This window comes from Pavona decussata, unplaced genomic scaffold (genome assembly GCF_977016875.1).
Source record: "Pavona decussata unplaced genomic scaffold, jaPavDecu1.1 SCAFFOLD_193, whole genome shotgun sequence".
Lineage (NCBI taxonomy): Eukaryota > Metazoa > Cnidaria > Anthozoa > Scleractinia > Agariciidae > Pavona > Pavona decussata.
Genome location: NW_028145602.1, coordinates 1361349 through 1384932, shown reverse-complemented (window position 1 = coordinate 1384932; position 23584 = coordinate 1361349). Strand labels below are relative to the sequence as shown.

The following is a 23584-nucleotide window of genomic DNA, read 5'->3' as shown; positions in this document are numbered from 1 at the left end:
CCGGTCGAAGTTTTGATTTTAAATCTGCTATGTCTTTCTGTGCAAAACCGACACTATGAAAACTAACTATACAGACGCCATCATCCGCTTAGACGGTACTGTCGATTCGATCATCATTTGTTTTCATTTGCATCCTTGCAGATATCCGCCACTTATGACTCTACAGAATACAGCAGACACAATATGCTACTAGCTGATCAGGCTCGCAAGCTCAAATTTGATTGTCATTTCAAGAAAGTGGGAGTTTGAATTAGCCAGTAGTATAAAAACATCCTGTAGATCCAAAGGAAACCACAGGGACACCCAATGGTTGAATTCGGTGGATATCTGTTCGGAAGGCATTGACCGCCAGAGAATTTCGGATTTAGTTCTTACGTCAGTTTTCTTCGGCAAAATGACAGCTAAAAATTTCGTGACAATGAAAAACTAATTCCTTTCGTTCCCGAAGGGGCAAATATATCGTTAAAAAGGCGAACAATAGGTCAGCGAGCATTCTCGTAAAACCCAACATGTTCATCAGCTCGTAAATTCTGGAAAGATTTTATTCCCTTAAACTTTCTGAAACTTAAATTTTCAACTACGGCCGATCCGAAAAGATCAAACTGAATTAGTTTACACAAATATCTCAAACTATGATGTCTTGAAAAGGGTACAAAACGATTTGAGAAAACAGGGGCAACATTTAATTTCAGGTATTTTGCGTAAAAGTTCTTGCTGGTCCCCTGAAACGAGTTCCTTAGCCTGCAGTGCAGGCGTTTTTCATGGGCGAGCGCTGAATAATAAATTTAGTTCGCGTATGTGGTCCTCTCCCTTAGGGTCACTTTTGACTCGCTCCAGCCCTCTCGCGCTTCCTCGCCCAAGATGACAGCAACGAAGGATTATTCAGCGCTCCCGCTCCAAAAATACGCGTGCATTGCAGGCTACGAGTTCCTGTTCGAAATTGAGGGAGGTTCGAATTCACGTCAGTGTCACGTGGCTGTTTATTAAATATTCAAGGTGTATCCAACCGCGGAGCCAAAATGAAAGTGAACACCATTTTTACTAATTATAAGTTGACTATAAGCGGAAGATTAAATATCGTGGTTAAATAGTTTCATATAGGGGACACGATGCATCTATTTAGTGTATTAAATTATAAAGGAAAGAGGTTCTTTTTTAATAGCCAGGCGAAAATCATGCACAGCCTGGTGGTCTTAGGCGCAGTTCCAACGCCGCATTTCACACATGTCGAACTAAATCTCTTTGTGACAGGTAAAGCTCGGCCGGGGCAGAGTTAAAATGATTCGCACAACTTAAGCTTAGGCGTCTGAAACAACAATCGAATCTTTGTGGAACTTCCTAGCTTGACTGATTTCAATCGACAAGTGTGGCTGAATTGTGACGAGTTTAAAACATAAAGCTTGGAAAGGGCCAATTTTTTTTTTTTTGACTGAGTTAGAATTTTACGCAAGCAGAATATACTGCATTTCTTTTGTTCCGACACCTGCGAGGTTTATGAGGATTAAATGAACGATCGCAGTATTTTGCCTTCGTCTCAACAGTGTTAACATTTTTGGGGGGATTTAGGATGAAAGGAAATTTCTTCACGTTTGCCCCCAAAGAGTGGCTTAAAAGAAATGTGCTTAATGTTCAGAATGTTGACAAGCAAGTAACCGCGAAAATGTTCATGGTTCAGTCGTTTTGAGTCTTCAATAGAAAATCGAAGGCCCCTTAATACCTATTCCATTAATTTTTTATGTAAAACCAATTTATATCAGAACGTTACTTTATTGGCGGTTCAACATTACTGTTTAAAACCAGTCAAGCCAATTATTGAACCAAGCTGAACGGCTCGAGACGGTTTCCTTTAATGGTGGCTGGCATCGGTTTCCATCACTTTTCGAAATTCCAACGCTAATTATACATAGACGGATCACTACTACAACTCTTTATCAAATTAAACAATAATGATATCAAACCAATGTCCAAACATCGGTGAACAAGTTATGGTAGCTTATTTACTCAAACCAGAACTGAACATGCAAACTGATTCAATTCGCGCTAAAGTATTTGCTTAACCATCTATTAGTATGTTAATTTTCAGCTCTACCATATTTAAATATCCGCGTTCATAAACTGATTTTCTGTTGATAATGGAGTCAAGATGACTCCGAAACGTCGAGCCCTAAATCTCTCTGTAATTTTTGCATGTCTTTGCTTCAGCAAATCCCTTAAAAATTTAAGGTGGCTCTGAAACCCTCACATATAATTTTTTAAAGCTTTGCAAAAAGTTGCTAGTTGTTGCTAGTTACAATTCCATCAAAGTACACTCTTTTTTGTAACTATAATTCATTTTATAAGAATATCGAGGCTGATATTTGCGAAATTGTAGGAATATTTTAAGAATAAACCAGTTCCTGAGATTTTGACAAAAAAAATTGTGTGTTGGAAATTTGAAAACAATACATTTTTAACTAAACGGTATAAAATTCTTCCTTTCTCTAAACGGCAAAACTAGCCAAGACAGCCAATAGAACGATAAAAACTTGCACTAGCCAAATGTTCGATGCTAATGACAGTTCGATGAACGGTACATGTACCACAAATATGTATGGCATACAGCAAACACTTGTAATTAAAACCCCAATACATTTATTATAAAACGGAAATGTCATACGCTATGATCTATTAAAAGAATATTCACAAGGATAGTTTTAGCCTGACATCGGCAGAAAAATAAGAACATTCAGTCTGGGCCGGATAAACAATATTCTTATAAAAAAAAAGTGCAATAAATCAAAGGCCCCTGTGAGGCCACTCGTGAAGACCAAGGTTGTTCGGTTTTTGGCGTTTTTATGCACGTCTGCTTTGTCTCGAGCTATCTGACGAGACCAAAACTGAGTATTACTCTTTTGGTCAATATGCCCGACCATGCCACTGTCTTCACGTGATTTCTCTGGAATTGGTTTAACCACAAATGGCTCCCTCGAACTTTTTTAGCTTTCTCGGTGCAGAAATTTAAGTTTTTCAAGTGCCGAAAAGTTAACCTAAATACGTAGCAGATAAAGAAAAATCCTATTATGCCGAGAAAATGACCATAACTTGCTCACCAATCGATTTTTACACTTTTATTGTTTAAAGAAAACGACAAAACCTTTAAGTTTACAAAACATGTTTCGACAGAGACTTTTGTTATCTTTAGTTGGTTAATGTACAAAGCGTTGGAAGTTGAATTTAAGTAATAAGTAAACAAAAATGCTAATTATGACAAAACAAGATGCCTGCTATACTGGCATTACGCGTGATGCTGGGGCTGATTCATTTATTCCAACTGTATGCTTCGCCGATTGATAAAACTATCCTTGCCAATGGAATAGTTTGAGTCACGACGATCGCGTTACGTTGTTTCCGTTGTGTTACGCTACTCAGGGTTTCAAGGGAAATTGCGGGAATTCCATTACGATAACGTAAGCTTCTCAATGACCTCTTTTCAGTCTCGCGTCGTGGTCTAAGACTGTCAAACAAAGCGCAATTCCTTCGCCAGGAATTTACCAATTTCCACCGTTTTAAATGTCGGGTGCTTCTTAGAAGTTATTCTTTCGATTTGCCGCTTCAAAATGGTGAAATTTCCGTTTGAAAACGGCACACTTGAGTCCAGAACATGTTAACAATATGGTGCCAAATTTAATGTTTTTAATAAATAGATCAAATGATGCGTTGACGTCACACAGGTAGGGGTGAGTGGGTCCCCTCCCTCGCGATATAAGCGACAAGAATGGATTTTGATTGGCCTGCTTCTGTTGAAGACAATCAGAACAATAGACCCCGAGTAAGAGAGGGGTGAGTTTAATGAATAAACAAGATGCCTGCTACACTGGCATTACGCGTGATGCTGGGGCTGATTCATTTATTCCAACTGTATGCTTCGCCGATTGATAAAACTATCCTTGCTAATGGAATAGTTTGAGTCACGACGATCGCGTTACGTTGTTTTCCGTGTGTTACGCGACTCAGACTATCAGCGGAAATTTGTCAAATTCCATTACGATAACGTAAGCTTCTCAATGACCTCTTTTCAGTCTCGCGTCGTGGTCTAAGACTGTCAAACAAAGCACGATTCCTTCGCCAGGAATTTACCAATTTCCACCGTTTTAAATGTCGAATGCTTCTTAGAAGTTATTCTTTCGATTTGCCGCTTCAAAATGGTGAAATTGCTGTTTGAAAACGGCACACTTGAGTCCAGAACATGTTAACAATATGGCGCCAAATTTAATCTGTTTTTTATAAATAGATCAAATGATGCGTTGACGTCACACAGGTAGGGGTGAGTGGGTCCCCTCCCTCGCGATGTAAGCGACAAGAATGGATTTTGATTGGGCTGCTTCTGTTGAAGACAATCAGAACAATACACCCCGAGTAGGAGAGGAGTGAATTTAATGAATAAATTAATGTACCGATTTGTAGCTACGAGGAAGAAAAAAAAAAAAAAAAAAAAAGAAATCGACCCGTTTTTAGACACGGTATGCCCCTTCAGGGCATCCCGCGTAATTAATGTACCGATTTGTAGCTACGAGGAAGAAAAAAAAAAAGAAATCGACCCGTTTTTAGACACGGTATGCCCCCTCAGGGGATCCCGCGTAACAGCAAATGGACATGAAACTGAAGATGACAGAAGTCTCTGTCGAAACATTTATTGTTTTGTAAACTTAAAGGTTTTGTCGTTTTCTTTAAACCTTTGACTTGCCTGCTACTATCAAGACTATTATTGTTGTATCAACTGATATAGAGTGGTTGTATTGATTCGTCACTGAAGTCAGTAAGTGCTAGAACGTGATGGAAACCGGAGCCGAGTTGATATCGTCGCTTCATTTCTGAAAGCAGAAATCGATATTTTGAGCAAGGCTATGAATTCTTCAGCCCGCTTAAACACCTTTAAACTGGTAGCGGGATAATTTGCCCACGTAAATCCGCTAACTGTTTACGAAGCTACACGAATTAGCTTTTTCATAGGGTTTGTTCTCTTTCTATACTTGCTAAACACAACTGGAGGCCACTCTAAATGCTTAATAGTTCTCCCTACTATTTACTCAGTGGCCAATTTGATTATAAATATACCCTGCACACAGTTAATACTGTGAGTCACCCTGTAGGCTAATTTAAGGACAACTAAGTAGGCAATAAAGATGCCAACTGGTCGGCAGAAAATTTAGAATCTCAACAAGACCAAGGAAGATTTTGAAAGAAGTAAAACTGTCGAGTTATCTAGCTGTAGCTTAGCTAGCTAAATATCCTATCACTGAGTTGCAATTCATTAATTCAAGATCTCAAAAACAATTTTAACGGAAGTGAGAACAACCGATACTATCGACAGACACTTGAAAAGGCTGCTTTTAACCAATTGTGGTGTCGTGCCTGACATAATTACAGAACATTAATCTTGTTTTCAATATAGACTAACCTCTAACCGCCCGGTTACTATTGCGTCGACATATTTCTGACAGAATTGTGACCGAAACAAACATCCGATCGACTGAGAAGGCAGACGTGTCGTGTTCTGGACGCTACCAATAAGGGAGATTGGCAAGCATTAAACAGCCGTTCATCGGCGGGTAAGTCTCGTTTACTATCGATGTATTAGGAAATCTTAACACACCTTTATACTTATGAACAAAATACTTTCTTGTGCAGCTAATTTTTTCATATACTCCACACGTGTCTGAACGTACCCTTAATGAATCATCTTCAGTGCAATGTGATCAATAATATCGACAAGGCCTTTTCCCACGTGTAAATAAGACCTGGTCGGTTTAAATGAAAACTGATTTGCCGCCATTTACCAAATTTAGGGTTTTCTGTCATTTCACTTTGTTTATTCCTATGATCGCGCGTTTTATGAACCGCGACCCATTATCTGCATCAGCTGTAGTATAGGTTCATCGTTGAAGTGTTTATGGCTCGCATCCACTACGTTTGGCACCTTTACAAGTGAATTTCACGTAATTGTTCGCTGAAAGTAATTCTGTCGTCCATGTCAACACCGGCGAGAATCTTTAAATTCTTTGTCGGCTTAACGTATTGATTTTTAGTTGATATGTACCTTAGCCTCGCGCACAGCTGTTTTTAGGAGAGTTGTGTTGTATCACTTGTAGTGCACCTCCCAATAGATCGATCTAGATTAAGGAAGGAAGTAGCACATACGACTGTTCCAAAATCCTATGTGCGCTTTCAGCTAAAATAAATATTTGAGGAATAATGAGCAGAACTTTAATTTGGCTTTAAAAATACGCTTGGATATTTGTCCATGGGCATTGTTAATTCCTCGATGCTGAAATTGTAAACTTCGACGAACAGTACTGTACTATACAAACTATAGTGTAGTTATTTGGTGTAATCAGTTTGTAACTGAGAGTAAAGGGGCAGTGTCACGTATCAGTTTAGTGTCACTTTGAATAGCGCAAAACATATTTGTATTGTTGGTAATATTAAAATAATGGTTCAACTTTGTTAAAAATAACTGCCCTACTAGGGCACAGAAAGTAGTATCAATCATTTTTGTCTCCAGATGGGTAAGATGAAAATGGTCGCAATTCGAAAACATTTGCCAATTTTTTCACGTTCACGTCCGGTGAATTTTAGGGAAATTGCTGGAAAATGAGTATAGTTAATTCTTTAATTCTTCCCCAGAGAAATCTTTCATATTTTTACCCGGTGCTCCAGGAGAGATATTACGTTAAATAAGGAGCTCTTTGTCAAACTTTTGAGCTGTTTTGGGCAACATTCAACAAAATCTTTGTGACAGTGCCTCTTTAATATTAGAAGTGAAATAACTGTACTGTAATATGATAATAAATAAATTATTAATTAATAACAAAAATAAAATAAAAAAAACTACAAAATTCGACGAACCGATATTAGGAACTGCAACATCAATGCCGCAAAACAACATAAAACATGAACGGGAGATGTGTTTGGGCGTTTACAATAGCGAGCCGAAGGCGGATCGGACGCGAATATATTATTGTACTTGTGTGTTTTGCATTTTAATCAGTAGATATCTGTATCAAAAGTTAATGGGGGGCTAATTAGCTGAGAAGGAGTTTGAATCAAAAGTTAATTCTACTGTTTAATAATTCATTGATTTGTATTGGGGTTTACAGAGGTGTACATGTGACTCAAATTCATAAGCTCCTGATTCTACCTATTGATTGGTCATAACTTTGATGAATAATTAATGAATTTTACAGTTAGGAAAAAAATAGCTCAGCACGTGTGTTTACCAGTTTGGTATATATAGGTACTCTGCAAAACAAGGACGTGAAATGACCAAACTTAAGGTTTTGTGGAGACCGTGAACACACGACGGTGAATTTTTCATTATCGATTTTATTAACTTGAACGCTACTCATACCGATTTGGTTCCTGAGTAGTTGGCCGTTTTCTACAAGTTGAATGAGTTGAAATAATCGCTTATTGATTTCAAATATTCTATAATATTCAACTGACGAAATAGCGTTTAACCACGAAATGAAATCAGCAGATTTGAATAACCTCAAAACCACCATTAACATCAATCAAACGGAGCCAACAAAGAGCAGAATGATTGAAAATCACATAAAATAAATTAATTTATATATTCAAGTAACGTTTCCGTGGCATGTCCAGGGACAAAAATCGCAAACATTTTGCGCCAAACAAAGGTCAACCTTAACCCAAACAGCTTTGCGCGCCCGGCGGGTGTTGTTTTGTTTTTCAAAAATTTCCTGTAGCGCGAGATTATCCACATTATCTCCGAGGATTATGTTTTACAATTTGTTTACTCTGAAGCCTTGAAAGGATTATAGGTTCATAAGCTTGTAGGAATGTTTTCTTCCATTTCAGGTTATTGTTCCCTTGATTTATAGGTTTTGTGGAGAACGTCAACGGACGACGGTGAAATTTTCATTTTGTTTCTTAACTTGTACGCCACTCCTGCCAATTTGGTTCCTGGATAGTTCGCCATTTTTGTAAAAGTTTAGCGAGTTGAAATAATCGCGAAGTAGCACAAATGAAATAAAGTTATATTTTCAGGTGACGTTTTCGTTGCCGTTGCCGTCGTCGCTGCTTAAGCTCCCTAACAACGTGAAACAATTCAATTCTGTCAATTCAAGGTTTTGTGGAGAATGTGAGCACATGCATATGGCGATAAATTTTTCATTCTCTGTCTCAATTCGAAAGCCGTTCCTACTTGTTCTTTTACTGGATAGTTCGCCCACATTGTACAAGTTGAACGAATTGGAATAATCGCGAAGTAGTGAGTAACGCGAAGTTACATTTTCAAGCGACGTTTTGGCGTTGCCGTCGTGGTTTCTTAAAGTGGCCTATTGAGTTTTCTGATACTTCCTTCGAGCACAGTGCAACAGCACAAACACAAACGGCCAGATATTGGTTTTCCAAGTTTTTGGAGCCAAAACAGCCTTCATTATTTCAAGTGAGCAGTTCGTCGTGACAAGTATCGAAAGGGATCGGAACAGCCGATATTTCTCGCAAGGATCGATATTTTTTAACGATACCCACGGAATCAATGATATCGAGTATTTGGCATCGGTATCGACCCACCAATATATATTTAACAAATCGACGGCAGCTTTCTATGGTCTATACCTTTATAGATCATAAAATGACGTCAAAAAATGTTCAAAACTCAAATGGAACCACGAGCCGCAGGCGAGTGGTTTCACTGCCAAGCTTTGGACATTTTATGGCGTCATTTATGGTCTATAAGAGTATAGACCATAGAAAACTGCCGTCGATTTGTTTTTTACAATAACATGGAAAAAGCACGAGCAGAATTGGCTATTTTTTTCGTTGAAAAAGCGCGCGCGTTACATCTGACGTCATTTTTATTGTCTGTACTCTTATAGACAATAGCTACGAGCCAATCAGGGCGCGGAAATTTGGACAGTTATTGTAAAAAATTTTTTTTTTCAGGGACTCTTCGCGTAGCCATAGTTAACTGAAGGCAATGGCTATGAAACCTGACAAACTTCTTTGTTATATGTTTTTGTTTGCCTTTTTGGCCTTGACCCTGCACAAACCACAATAGAATTTGGAATGTGTTTGAGCAACTGACCAATCGAAATGTTTTGGTTAAGATATTCAACTGTGGTGTGAACGTTAAAACAAATGATTGTGCAGGGTCGCGGCCCTTCCAACATAAACTGCAGCACCATTGTTTTCATGGCAAGGTTTCATAACCAGTCCCTCAAGTAACTATGGCGTAGCGAAGCGTAGTCTATATTATAAACTGCTGGCTAAAATGATGCACGACGTTAATATTGATTTTGTCCCTCCAAACCTTAAAGCTTTATTTCTCCTCACAAAGAAAGTACATTCCTATAACACACGATCTTCTGTGTATCTGATAATTTTTATATACAAAGATCAAGGCTGGAGACAAAAAAGACAATCTTTCTCTAGAGCCAGTGTGAAGCTGTGGAATGAGTTACCAACAAAGCTCCGAGTACTACCCAAATCGCTATTCAATAGAAAATCAAAACTGTACTATTTAACATCCTAGAATTTGAAGACTTGTATGACGATTTTGAATCTCTAGTAACAAAAGTCAAATCACAACTGACATAGTTGTATATTACCCTTTGTCATTCCTTTCCTTTCTACCCTATTTCATGTTTTCCTTGTCTTTTCTCCTGTGTTGCCTTTAAAGAAGCTCAAAAAAGTTCTTCATTATTTTAGTCCTCCCAAAAACCTTTCCTTATTCCTGTATCTTTGATATTATAGCTCAGTCTGCCTCCTTACTTACCAGTTTAAGTCATTCTTTCTTTTTGTCATCCTGGCCCGCCTAGATTTGCTTTGCTACCTGCGGCGCAAAGAAATTGTACATGTAAATTTATACAAACACCTAATAAAGTTGAAGTTGAAGAAGCTTGTATTCCGAGGCAAAGAAACAGGAGGATCTGATGCCTCCTTCGGCATGCATCTGTTGTAGCGTTTTTTTCTATGGATGTCAGACCTTGGGAAGTAATATATTAATTTTGATTTTGATTTGACTTTTTTCGCCCGATTCATGAAAATAGGGTTGCGAACAGATATTTAATAAACTGAATGGTTTTCCAGGAAGGTTTCCTTCGTTTTTTCTTATTGTCGAATGCAATTAAATTAAAATAATCATTTACGTAGTTAGCTGCTGGTTCATAAACACGCAAATTTAGCATATAACTAATCATTACTAGGTTATCAGAGGTGGAAATAATATTGCCTGTGTACAGCAGCCCGCTCCGGGGAGGAGAGCGGGCGGCTGTACACAGGCTTGAAATAATAATGTTATGATAGACCGGAATATCCGCAGTTTCTTTCCTACAACGAAAGACTCCCTCTCAAAAAAGATCACACTCGTGGCGCTATAATTTATTGAATTCCCTGCCAAGGTTGTGATAGGAGCTCTACATTGGTGAAACGAAACGCAAATTTGCTTCTCAACTGAAAGAAAACCAGAAAGAGGTGGAAAATAAACAACTGCAAAAGTGTTACGGGACAGATTTTAAGAGCACAAAGATAGATGTCTAATTTGTTTTATTCAGCGATAAGAGTTGACGTTCTTCCAGCTCAGGATCAAGCGATCAAGTATCTACTACTCATTGTGGTTTACCAAGCAGCTCTATTTATGAACGTTAAAGTTAATTGGTTTTTCTTAAAGGTAAACGTTATTGTTATGCAAAAAGTAGGTGTCCTCAGCTGTGATGAGCCGGGTAGCGAAAGGAATAAGAAATTAGAAAAGGTTTCTTTGTTCGTGCAAAAATTTGGAAAACTTAAAGCCGGCGACACACCTGGCGATTTTATACGCTGATCGCCGCGATCGGCGAAAATCGCCAGATGTGCCCGGCGCAGCGATTGCGATTTTCGCCGATCGCCGCGATCGGCGTATAAAATTGCCGATATCTGGCGTGTCAGATATCCGCGATTAAATTCGCCGGCATTCGCCAAGTGTGCCTGTTCCCGCGATTTTCTACGCTCATCGCTGCGAATTGCCAGTAAAGTCAATCAATCAGGTTGGGTGATTTTATCACATGAACAATGTTGAGGTGCCACATCGCCGCGATTGGCGAAAAAATCGCCAGGTGTGTCCGGATCAATCGGTGGCGAAAATCGCTTGCGATTTTCGCTTGCGATCAAATTCGCCGCGATCGGCGTATAAAATCACCAGGTGTGTCGCCGGCTTAAAACATGTGAAAGGCTGAATTCCAATACAGCAATTCAAATCGCTAACCTAAAAGTAATCAAGTTTTACTAAGATCCTGTCGAAACAGATTTTAGTTTAAGGCTGAAAGAAGAGTAAAAAAATTCAATTGAAAATGATTGAGTTGGCAGCGTAGAACTTATAGAGGTGTTAAAGGTGTGCGAGTGAAGTTGGATTTTAATGAGGTTTGCCGCTAAGCTAATTGTTATGCGAAGTTCGGCCTAAAGGTGCAAGTGAGCACGGCCCAAAACAAACGTTCATTAAAGATCGGCTATATCATTTTCCCATTTTCCCAGCTGAAAACACTTTCTAAAGGAAGTAATAACTTTTTAAGATAAGTTTCTAGAGGTATTGTTTTCCCTAAATAACTGAAAAGTTAAATTACCGAAAATGGCTAAGAAGTCAGTTTCTGTGAAGAAAAACAAAATGTAATACAAGAAAGTGAATTAATATATTTAGACTTGCAGCAAGGAGTTGAAATAAAAGAGTAAAATAAAAATATAGGTAAATGTTATCGTACTTTTTAAACTGAACATTGAAGGTTTAGAAGTTAGGTATCAGCCAAAACATACGTTTACACTGATCTTTGCTAGATTATCAGAGGTAGAAATAATATAGCCTGTGTATAGCCGCCCGCTCCGTGGAGAAGGGCGGGCGGCTCTACACAGGCTATGATGTTATGATAGACCTGACTATCCGCAGTTTCTTTGCTAGAACGAAAGACTTCCTCTCCCAAAAGATCAGACTCGTAGCGCTATTTACTGAATCGGTCCCTGCCAAGGTTGTGATAGGAACTACATTGGTGAAACGAAACGCAAATTTGCTTCTCGACTGAAACAAAAAAAAAAAAGAAAGAAAAGAAAGAGGTGGAAAATAAACAACTGCAAAAGTCTGGGTCAGCTGAACATTGCTTACGTTCTAGTCACTCATTCCCCCTGGAAATCTTGTATGCGCACAAGTCCAAATTAGCGTAACAGGCGCCTTTTAAGAGTCATGGGAAATTAAATATAAATTTGCAAGAATCCGCTCAATCGGACGCCAGCATTCATATGCCACAAGACAATATTTAATGAGGGCAAAGTTTGCATTTTTCTTTCTATACATCATGCTTTTCGCAACAATTCTTATCACTTCCACCCCTCCCGTCCCACCTGGTTACTGCAGAAAAGGCGAGATTATTTTCCACGAGAATTCAGTGCTTTCTGGACCGTACAGAATATGAACTGAATTGCTTTCTTTGTGGTTGTTTCTGATTCTAATTACAGTGAGTCTTAAATTAGTCAAGCATTCTCAGCAGAACTGTTTACAATATCCTTTTCCAGGCATCCACGTAGGGTGGAGAGAAAAAGAGTCTTTTATGAATTTTTTTGGTAAGCCAAATCCCTTTCTTTGTCGACATTGCTCTCACGAAGTCCAGGGTCTTGGTCCTGTCAATAGCCTATGGATTTTTATGCTTCCGCTAGATCTCGTAAGTTATCTGTATACTGGGCGTAATAGCGGCTGTGCTCAGTTACCTTTTAAAAGAAGTACTTTGTTTTCTAGTTGGGTTGATCGAAAATTGAATTCTAAAGGGCTATTTTACCACTAAACAAGTGATGCGAAGGTCATTTTTCTAACACATCGTAGGGTTGCTCTTGACAACAATTATAATCACCGCCCCTAACTACGGCTAATTACTAAGAGTCTTAGAGTTACCGTGTACCATTAGAGAGCAAATTGTTGGATTTTCACTTTTTTAGATAAAAATAAACTTCCCAGTAAGTTCTTACAAACAAAAAAAGAATTTTCGAAAAAGAGTGAGTATTTGCCGAGAAATTGGGACGTAAGCGATTTCCACCGGGAGTTAAATTTTACTTTGATTGACAGCATATTGCTGCCGGTGTAACCACCCGTTGCGATATTTGCGCGAACGGTCTTTCTTTAGTCTTGAATCCCTCACGTTCTCGCACTTCGAATATCCTGTATTTAGTGGAAGAACTTGCGTTTGCTAGAGTACGACACTGACATAAAAGAAGACAAAAGCTTTAAGCTACACTTAAGGTACGTAAAGGTCTTAAGAGCGGCTTTCCACAAATATCAACCGAAATCAACTTTTGGTGGCACAAGTCAAAAATTCGATTTAGCTCATATTTTGCTCATAGGTAGGCCTTAGTAAGAAACAAAACGGGCTGTAGTTAGTTTTTCCAAATACGGCTTCCTTACGCGTAAACAAGCGAAAAACGATTTTCAGTTCAGTTGAGTTCAAAATTGGCTCCGGTCGGGCGGAATTTTCCTTAACTTTGGCCAGCCGCGTATCAATCCACAGCCAGTCACGGATCATGAAATAACATCCATTGCTTTTCTAGGTCTTCACATTCTGTTCTACAGAAAAACATTCAAAACTTAGGTTACTTTTATGCCCGAAACAGATCTAGAACAACATGCTATGAATGCAAATTTTTAACAACCAAATTTTCGAACTGAAATACCGGCAATTTTACCCACGGGTGATAACTTAGATTATCATAAAATGACTTTCTATGGCTTCACTGTGTACTTGTCAATCATAACATCAAAACAAAACTTTGGGTAAATTATTTTAAGTGACCCGCAGGGCCTCGAATTTATCACCTACCCGGTCGAAAATCTGGCATTCGCATTGTAAACAATGGCGTGACCGCGAACCACGAAAGCCAAAAGAGAATAAAAAAAGTGCGTCAATTTGAGACACAAAAGTAGTGGATAAAAGAGAGACTCAGCTCAGTTTTCAAAAACTCGTGTCATTTTAAAAAAATGAGCCATTCTCTAAGCGAAATTACCCTAAAAAAATCCCAAGGTCATATAAAAAAAAATTTCAAAAAAATCAGAAAAAAATTCTAATTAAAAAAAATTATCCTACAAAATCAGCATAAAAAAAATTCCAAGGTCATATAAAAAAAATTTCCAAAAAAATCAGAAAAAATTCTAATTAAAATGGATTTTGAAAGAAAAACTCATAAAGAATTAACACAAATAATGAAATCCAAGAATCTGATTTTCACAGAATTTCTCTGAAAATCATTCTCTTTTGAAATCATACTCAACATCGCCAATCACTATTTTTCCATTTTTCGCAGCATTTGCAATTCCAACCGCGCAAAGATTCATTCCGTTCATCGCTTCCTTTCTTGTGGCGAATTCAAATCGACTTCCGGCGTTTGAAAAAACATAAGGCTTTGTCATTTTGTCTTTTTTTGAAGAAAGACCAAGCGCTTGTTCCAACTCATTCTTCGTGAAAATTACGTTGTTTTTTATCTGCTTCTTTTTCGCTATTTCAACAAGCGAAGAACGAGCAGGTTCATCGCTTTGTTTGATTAATTCAATTAAATCATTCTTTGTCTTTCTGGCGAGAAACAAATCGAAGAGGCCTTTTCCTCTTACTTTCAGTTTCAAATCGAGAAAATCGTTTTCCATTCTATTCTCTATCGCTACGCTCAGCCGAATAGAAATCATTTCTAATGTAAGTGGAATGAGTAATGAACACAACAGTAGTGGAGGGAGCCGCCAGTAATTATCGTTTATTACAATAGTACAGTGCCAAGATACAAGCAAAGACAAAACACAGTCCATATAAAATATACAATAGACCATTTTACAGTTGTTGCTGTGTTACCTGGCTTATGGCTGGAAGCGAGGCTGCCGGTGACCTTGTTTTGATACAAATCTCTTTACTTTTCTTATGCAAATCCAGGCTAGTTTGCATCACAACAACACAATTTACATGATAAAAACAGTGAGGTCTGTATCAATACAAGGTCACCGGCAGCCTCGCTACCATTAATAGGCCCGGTCACTGAGTAAGCAACTGTAAATTGGCCTATTACAAAACAAAATATAAATGCTGAACAGTTCAATAACAAAAAGTACAACTCAGCGAAACATTTTCGAAGTAGGATATAGAAAAAATGTCTAGACAAGGCTAGAACTTTACTCTAAATGATAACTAGTAACAACTATATACGGAAAAAATTAGCCTCGAGAAAAACTGGTCGGCGTCAAGTGGTGTGATATGCGCAAGGAGTGGTTTATAAAGGCGCATGAAACCCCTAATGGGAATAGAAACAATACGACCAAATTAACAACCAAAAGAAATACATTTCTATTCTCTATCGCTACGCTCAGCCGAATAGAAATCATTTCTAATGTAAATGGAATGAGTAATGAACACAACAGTAGTGGAGGGAGCCACCAGTAATTATCAAGATAGACAAAGCGAATGGGAGGAAAAAAGTAAAAAGAAACAACAAAAATAAACTAGAGTCCAATGTGCAGAGTAACTAAGGCCTAGGACAAACGTCGAATCTTAGTCGAACTTAATTCGTCGAACCTATTAATTTGGAAATAGGCGCATGAATGGTGCGACGTTTGCCGCAATTAAGTTCGACTCAAATTAATTGGTTCGACTCCAGCATAAGTTCGACTTGCCAAGTCGGATAATGCGACAGTGGTTCGGCGTTACAGCATACGGCCGTTCTAAACACGCGCTGAACTCAATTCATAAATCATGCAAATTACAAAATAATTGATTCAAATGTGATGGACTGCGCAAAAGTCACAAAAATACCGACTCCCCCATCTGCCAAACGCTATTTCCCCCCCTGACGAGCATGCGCTGTACAAAGACAATTTCGCGACCAGAAATGGCGAGCTATCGAAAGTCATTGCTGACATCGCACAGCGTGATGGAAATGTGTTTTTCGTGTTTCATGAACACTAAATATAAATGATTGAAATGCGAATTGCCTATTTGCAATGAATGCTCAGTGTTTGAGTGGTTTTTTTTCTATTTTTCGCAATTAATTGCCAAAGAAAAGCCCGATGAGCACTGTATTTCGGCATTTCGCTAGCAAGTCCTAGCAATAACTAGCCGCACATCGAGTGAATAGGGACCTTACGAATGCAAGACGGTGACGCCAACGCAAACGTCATTTGGAAGTATAACCACAGGTCACCAAGGCGTATGTGACACAGGTTACCATGCAAGCGTGATTTAAGAGTTTGTATGGAGTTAAAATTAAATCGAAGTTTAGACAACAATATTCCCACAAACTGGCCCACAAAAAATATAATTAAGTCTGAAAAAGCTTACCCGGTATGTTTTGCTGTGTTTTCAATGCTTCTCAGTGCTTCTAAACACTGTTTAGAGCGGTTTATCTCTCAGCAGCTAGTCCACGTGCATCACTGTATTATGTTAATGACAAGGTAGGAAACTTAAAGTCGAATTTGAATAAAATTTGGCCCGTCATTTGAGGAGAGCACTTCGAAAGCCTCGTCAAAATTTGCTTGAAACTTAAGCTCTCGCTTACCTGTCTCTCCATATGGCAAGAAGGATGATGTGCGGTCCTTCCTGGGCAGATAATTTTCGGCAAAGTTGATTTATGGAGACACAGGCCTTCGTGGAAAACAAAGTTCATTTCAAATTGGGTGCCATTTTTGCCGCCGACAGAGCCGTGTCGCTGGAATGTTGGAACAAACTCTCGGTCAAACCTAGGCGCGAGTACTAAAATGTGCCCAGCCGGGGAAATCCACGGGAAGCCTTTGGCACGTAACAAACCACACAAACCCCCTCCCGGCTAAGTGCGGTTCTGTACCAGCCAGCCGTGCTTGGCGTGACAGCAAGAAAGGTCTCTTGAGAATATGAATTGACTTTTATATTATTAATTTTTTTTTTATGAACTGAATTCGCGATTTTCCTACTCGTATCTTACGAGTTGGCATTTTTTTTTAATAAAAGCTGACTGAAAGACACTGAAAATTTGCCTCTTCCCCGGTCTATTTTCTTTGTTTGCGTGTGCTAATACATCCTCGCAAAACACAAAACTTCCAACGTCTATCTCATAATGACATATAACCCTGTTTGAGAAAATTAAGTGCCAATAAAATCACAATTTTGGTCACTTAAACAATATGGTAACCATTGTGAAATGTTACTTACCAAGTTCGAACAGAAGAATAAACTCCAGATGGTTTCATTTCTGGTGCATAACAAGGCAACACTGTTGCCATGTTATTTTATGCCCGTTTTTGCCGTCTTAATGTCAACTCTCCATTGGAAGGATCTGTTACGATTACAATCGTGACAGGTTTTTCTTTCGGTCAAAATCTTTTTTTTTAATTTTTTTTTTTCGCCGTACAGGAACCGAAACGTCTTTCAAATTTATCCTGCTCGCAATATGCCAGCAACGAGAGCGTCAAAACACAAAAGGTTTATAACGTGCAGGACAAGATTTACACGTGCGTACAAAATGCTGCCGATCTTGACAAAACAATAGCTTGAAACGACCAAATAGAAGGTTTTGCAGAGAACATGAATACTGGCCTGCGTGCAGACGTCTCCTCAGGTCTCCCGCATTCCCTTTGTTGCACTCGGAAAAGGAAAACAAAGAAAATAGGCCGGGGAAGAGGCAAATTTTCAGTGTCTTTCAGTCAGCTTTTATTTAAAAAAAAAAAAAGCCAACTCGTAAGATACGAGTAGGAAAATCGCGAATTCAGTTCATAAAAAAAAATTAATAATACAAAAGTCAATTCATATTCTCAAGAGACCTTTCTTGCTGTCACGCCAAGCACGGCTGGCTGGTACAGAACCACACTTAGCCGGGAGGGGGTTTGTGTGGTTTGTTACGTGCCAAAGGCTTCCCGTGGATTTCCCCGGCTGGGCACATTTTAGTACTCGCGCCTAGGTTTGACCGAGAGTTTGTTCCAACATTCCAGCGACACGGCTCTGTCGGCGGCAAAAATGGCACCCAATTTGAAATGAACTTTGTTTTCCACGAAGGCCTGTGTCTCCATAAATCAACTTCGCCGAAAATTATCTGCCCAGGAAGGACCGCACATCATCCTTCTTGCCATATGGAGAGACAGGTAAGCGAGAGCTTAAGTTTCAAGCAAATTTTGGCGAGGCTTTCGAAGTGCTCTCCTCAAATGACGGGCCAAATTTTATTCAAATTCGACTTTAAGTTTCTTACCTTGTCATTAACATAATACAGTGATGCACGTGGACTAGCTGCTGAGAGATAAACTGCTCTAAACAGCGTTTAGAAGCACTGAGAAGCATTGAAAACACAGCAAAACACACCGGGTAAGCTTTTTCAGACTTAATTATATTTTTTGTGGGCCAGTTTGTGGGAATATTGTTGTCTAAACTTCGATTTAATTTTAACTCCATACAAACTCTTAAATCACGCTTGCATGGTAACCTGTGTCACATACGCCTTGGTGACCTGTGGTATAACTTTATTTCATTTGAGCTACTTCGCGATTTCAAATTGTATACACAAACGACAAACTAGCCAGGAAAGAAAATTGGTAGGAGTACCGTTCAAGTAAAGGAAGAGAATGAAAAATTCACTCCCGTGGGTTCACGTTCTCAACAAAACCTTGAATTTGGTCATTTCACGTTGTTGTTTTACAGAGGACGACAAAGAAATGTACCAAAATTTAAAACGCACGTGCTGAGCGATTGTTTTTGCTCATTAAGCTTTTTGTGTTGTGGCGTTGTCGTCGCCGTCGCCGTGGTGTTTTCGTAAGGTCCCTAATAGCACGGGGACACGTGCTTATTCCCGTGTTTCACGAAGTGCAACTTGAGAATTAGGGTCTACGCAGGTTCGACGTTTGCTACCACACTGGAATTAAGTCGACTCTTTGTCGAACCTATTTTTAATAAATTCGACGCGACTTAGATTCGACGTTTGCCCTAGGCCTAAGAGTTGATGTTGGATATCTTCCCTACAGTAAATATCCTTAGCATTCTCAGACTTCCAACGACCATGCTTCTTAATAACACGATCCGGTAAATCATTATTGGCAGCGGCAATCGCACCCCCAATCCTAAGGGAATGGAGGCCATAAAGCCTCATATCTAAACCTATAGCTTTAAACTTATTAATAAATAACTCCCTAGCCCTAGAATACGAGAGATTTGAACCATCTCGAAGGGCATAACGCCCATCCTTGCTTTTGTACAGGGAACGAAAAACAAATTGAGTAGAATTTAAACTGTCACCACTAAGCTTGGCATAACGAGACAACATTCCAAATGGGCAAGTAGGATTACCAGTCCTAGTAATTACTCTAGTAGCACCAGACCCATATTGATCAGACTTGCCCCTTGGGATGAAAAGGGAAAAATAAGTATCACTGAAAACAACATCACACCATTTAATATTAGCAAGCTCATTAAAACAGAAAAAACCAGCAAAGGCAACAAGGCAAATACAAACGTCGCGGATATCAAGCAAACTAGCATCTACACCCGCAAACTTCAAAACGAGAGCATGCAAATGCTCAGGACAAATAGGAAGTCTCTTCTTGGAAGAGACAGAGTTAGCAGCGAGACGCTTACAGCCTTCCAAAATAGCTTAAACAAAACCACTATTGCAAGGGTTGCGAACAGCACACGAACTATGGAAAAAATTAATGCAGTAAAAAGTAGAAACAATGGTAGAAAACGAATAACCGGACTGGAGTAAACTAATGAGATAAAGCGCAAAATGATTATCCGAAGCAGGAAAATATTCCACTTCAGGAAACTTGGCGTGTGATATCCTTTCACAGTCGAAGGTGCCCTGCTCGCCGCGAGAAAAACAGGAACCAACACAGACAAGGGCTTCAAAGCTTGAATACCAGCCGCACCATCAGTAATGGAAACTTGTAAAGAAAAACAAAAGGAGAAAAAATCAAACGGCATAAAATAGAAAACAAAATAATAATCAGAAAACAGTACCCGTGGCAAAAACAACAAGGAAAGAAAATACCACCATAAGGCGGAATGTCCATAAACAAGCCAAAAGGCTATGAAGCATAACGCACGAGTAGGCGCTAAGAAGCGCAGCAAACAGACAAAACAAAATATGACAACAATGTATAAACATGACGCTATGAAGCGTGCAGAATTTCTTGCAATGGAGCAAACTACGGCAATTACATATAACGCCATGAGGCGTAAGAAACCAAAAGTGCAACGCTATGAAAAGCGCCCAAAAGAAATATAACTGACGCTATGAAGCGTACAAAAAACTGAAAAACCGCTATGAAGCTCACAGGCAAAAAACTAAATCAAAAAGAACAAGCAGACCCATCGAGACGAAGAGCCAAAACCGCAGATTTAAACCTCAGTGGGCAAAAAATTGTGTTGTGGCCCTCACGAGCGGGAGCAAAAACAAAAGAAGGGTCGGGAAACTCAAGGACTTGAATAACGGATGCCCTTAAACCACCCATGGGAAAAACTATTGGCCAAAAAACTGCAGAAGGCCAGCAAGGGATAATCATAACACCACGGGCCTTGCAAACCTCTAAATGAAAGATAGCGCGACTAATAAGATACACAGGTGGGACTATCCAATTATTGTCACCCGCCCAACTAACACTGAAGCATCGACACCTTCAGTGCCTGGGTACCAAAATTTAGACTAGAACCTGGCGCACTTAGCCGAAACTGGGGTAGCAAACCTATCAACTGTAAATGGACCGAAAAGAGCAGAAAGATGCCCAAAAAAGACTTTAGAAACACTCCAATCATCAGAATCAATAACCCTACTCATGGAGTCAGCATATACGTTAAGCGTCCTGGGAACCCATAAGAAATCGATCGTAACATTGTTAACAGCACAAAACTGGAAAATATCCAAAGCCTGACGCTGAAGCCTAAGGGACGTACTACCTTTGGTAGCTATAATAGAAGCATTTCTACTGTCAGTATACAATTTGACAACTTTACCCTGGATAAGCGGCTTGAATGACCTAAGCGCGTAAAGAATGGCGAGTAACTCCCTTCCATTACTGTCAAGAGACGATTCCATGGAGGAAAAAGCATTGTAAAACAAATCAAACTCCTCCTTGTCGACAAACAGGGCATGTCCCCCACAGGCAAAATCGCTGGCATCAGTACCAATAATACAAACGGGCTGAGTATACTCAAATAACTTCTTACAATTTAACTTAGGACAGTTAACCAGCCAAAAAGCAATTTCGTCAACGCATTGTAAATAATGCTGAAAACGGCTCAAATCAAGGGGGGTATTCCACGCACCGCGAAGCGAAACTGCACTCTGCAAAAATCTAGACATAATAAGAGACACGTTACCCACACAAGGTGAAAGCGAAATAATTTTGCCGACAATGGAGGCAACAAAACGAGGAGTGACGTAGGGTAATTTACCCTTAAATGCACTTAAGGCAGCTAACAGGCGGTCGATACGAGGTTGGGGAATGGACAAAAAAAGCACCATCAAGATCCCAAGAAATACCCAACCACTCCAAACAATGAACAGGAACCCAAATAGATTTCTCATGATTAGCTACCAGACCCGCTTTGCCTAAGTCAGAACGAACCGTATCGGCGCAACGCTTGGCAGTCAAAAACTCCTTCTCGCAACCAGCCTCGTCGTCTAAATAAAGCACGAAGTGAATACCCGAGGCCCTCCAATGACGTACCAGCGGACGAAACAATTTAGTGTAAAGATAAGGCGCGGATGAAAGCCCGAAGGGTAAAACAGTAAAACAAAAGTAACGATAAACGTTACCTCCCAAGGGCCACTGAAAACCCAAAAACTGTTGATGGGGATGACAGATATCAATGTGGTGGTAACCAGACTTTAAATCAAACTTAAACATATATCCCCCGCGCACGACATACTGAAGAAAAACTCTCCAGTCCTCCATTCTGAATTTAGCCTTGGGAATATGCCTATTAACATGTCGCAGATCAAGGATGAGTCTGGGCTTCCCTTCCGAATTAACACACACAGAAAGTGGATTAATAACAGTAGGCGGTGCATAAACTTCAGAGACCAATCCTAATTTAAGCAGATCAGAAATAGCTGACGAGACAAAATCAAAATGAAGTAAAGCCAATCTATTATTAGATAAGCAAACACTAGACGGGAGTGAATCAAAAGGGATAACATACCCTGAACAAATGGTGTCCAAGACCCAAGAAGGAGCCCCAATGTCCACCCAGAATTGAAAATGTGCTTTGAGACGACCCTTAACAATCGCAGGGGCAACACCTTGCTCGTAATCAAACAAATTTTGACTATAAAAATCTAACGAAGGATAGTCTATAAACTTATCTTGCGAAAGCAACAGTTCCTTGAACTCCTGATTCACATCACCGGCAACATGACAAGAAGGATGGACGACTGGCTGTGGAGGATTCTTACTCAAAACATTAAGCACACCGGAGGACAAACCATCCAAGAACTGAGCTAAGGAGTTAACGGGCTGTTGATGAACTTGAGCTCGGTGCAGTCGCTTGTCCTGACATGCTTCCAACGGAGAAAGACTGACGGGCGAGCCTGACAGGGCACTCTCTCCACCAATGACCTGAGCCACCGCAGAAACGACAGGCTCCTCGTGACCGATTGTAGAAATCTGGAGGTTGTTGCTGCGATCTGAAGGACGGTGAAACTGAGAACTGCGGGCGCTGGAACTGCCCGCGGACACCGAAGGGCTGAGAATACGGCTGATATCGGCCTTGCAGGCGTTCAGCATTGCGTCTAACACGAGTACTATTCTTATCTCTCAGAGCCTCCCTCTCCGCTGCACGAATCTTTTTATCGTCTTCCAAATCGAGGGCGACGGCGTTGCTCTCGTAATGCTTAACCGTTAGCCAACCTCCTTCGGAAGAATCGGCGATCCTGATTTTCCTGTTCCTCTCCTTTAGCGAGCTAATGGCCTGGCTTATAATCTGCGATGCCTTCGGCGTATCCTTGTATTGGACTGCAATGGCCGCGGTCTCAAGCAGCTCGAATATCTCGAAATTGAACTTATAATTCCTCTCGTTGCCGGGATGGGCAAACTTGAGTTCGCTTTCGGCTTTGAGCTGCTTGGAGACTAGCAGTGCACTTTCGGCTTCGTTTGAAGCTTTTTCAAATTTCGCCGAAAGTTGCTCGGTATGGCTTTTAAGTTGGTCCAGAAGAAACCCACGAAACTCGGTTAAATCAGCGCGAGAAACTGTTTGGTCGAAAGGTTCTTCACCACCGGGCATAACAAACGAAAAACTAGCCCGTAAACAAAAACTTAAAACAACTTCGAGAAAAACTGGTCGGTGTCAAGTGGTGTGATATGCGCAAGGAGTGGTTTATAAAGGTGCATGAAACCCCTAATGGGAATAGAAACAATACAACCAAATTAACAACCAAAAGAAATACATTTTTAAATAAATATTTGTTAAATTTTTTTGACAGGTCTTTGTTTTTTCAACCAATCAAGCAACAATGTTTGTCACACGAAGCGACTTAAGATTGACAGTTTGTTCAGATTTGCATGCGAAAATTTTTTAACAGTAAGTCGATGATCTAATCGTTTGGGACTTTCCCACTTTATTAATAAAAAAAAAATGGTATAACAATGTTT

At 39.7% G+C, this 23584-nt stretch overlaps 2 protein-coding genes across 9 annotated transcripts in view; both read left to right on the top strand.

The window, feature by feature from the left end:
* LOC146461943 (short transient receptor potential channel 4-like) overlaps positions 1-23584 on the top strand; it is a 99743-nt gene that overhangs the window by 36623 nt on the left and 39536 nt on the right. The window lies entirely within an intron of this gene.
* The window catches only part of LOC146461945 (short transient receptor potential channel 4-like), a 43430-nt gene continuing 25284 nt past the window's right edge, over positions 5439-23584 (top strand). Inside the window, exon 1 of the mRNA XM_085086346.1 lies at positions 5439-5588. The gene's annotated coding sequence lies outside the window, so the exon portion shown is untranslated. The remainder of the gene's footprint in view (positions 5589-23584) is intronic.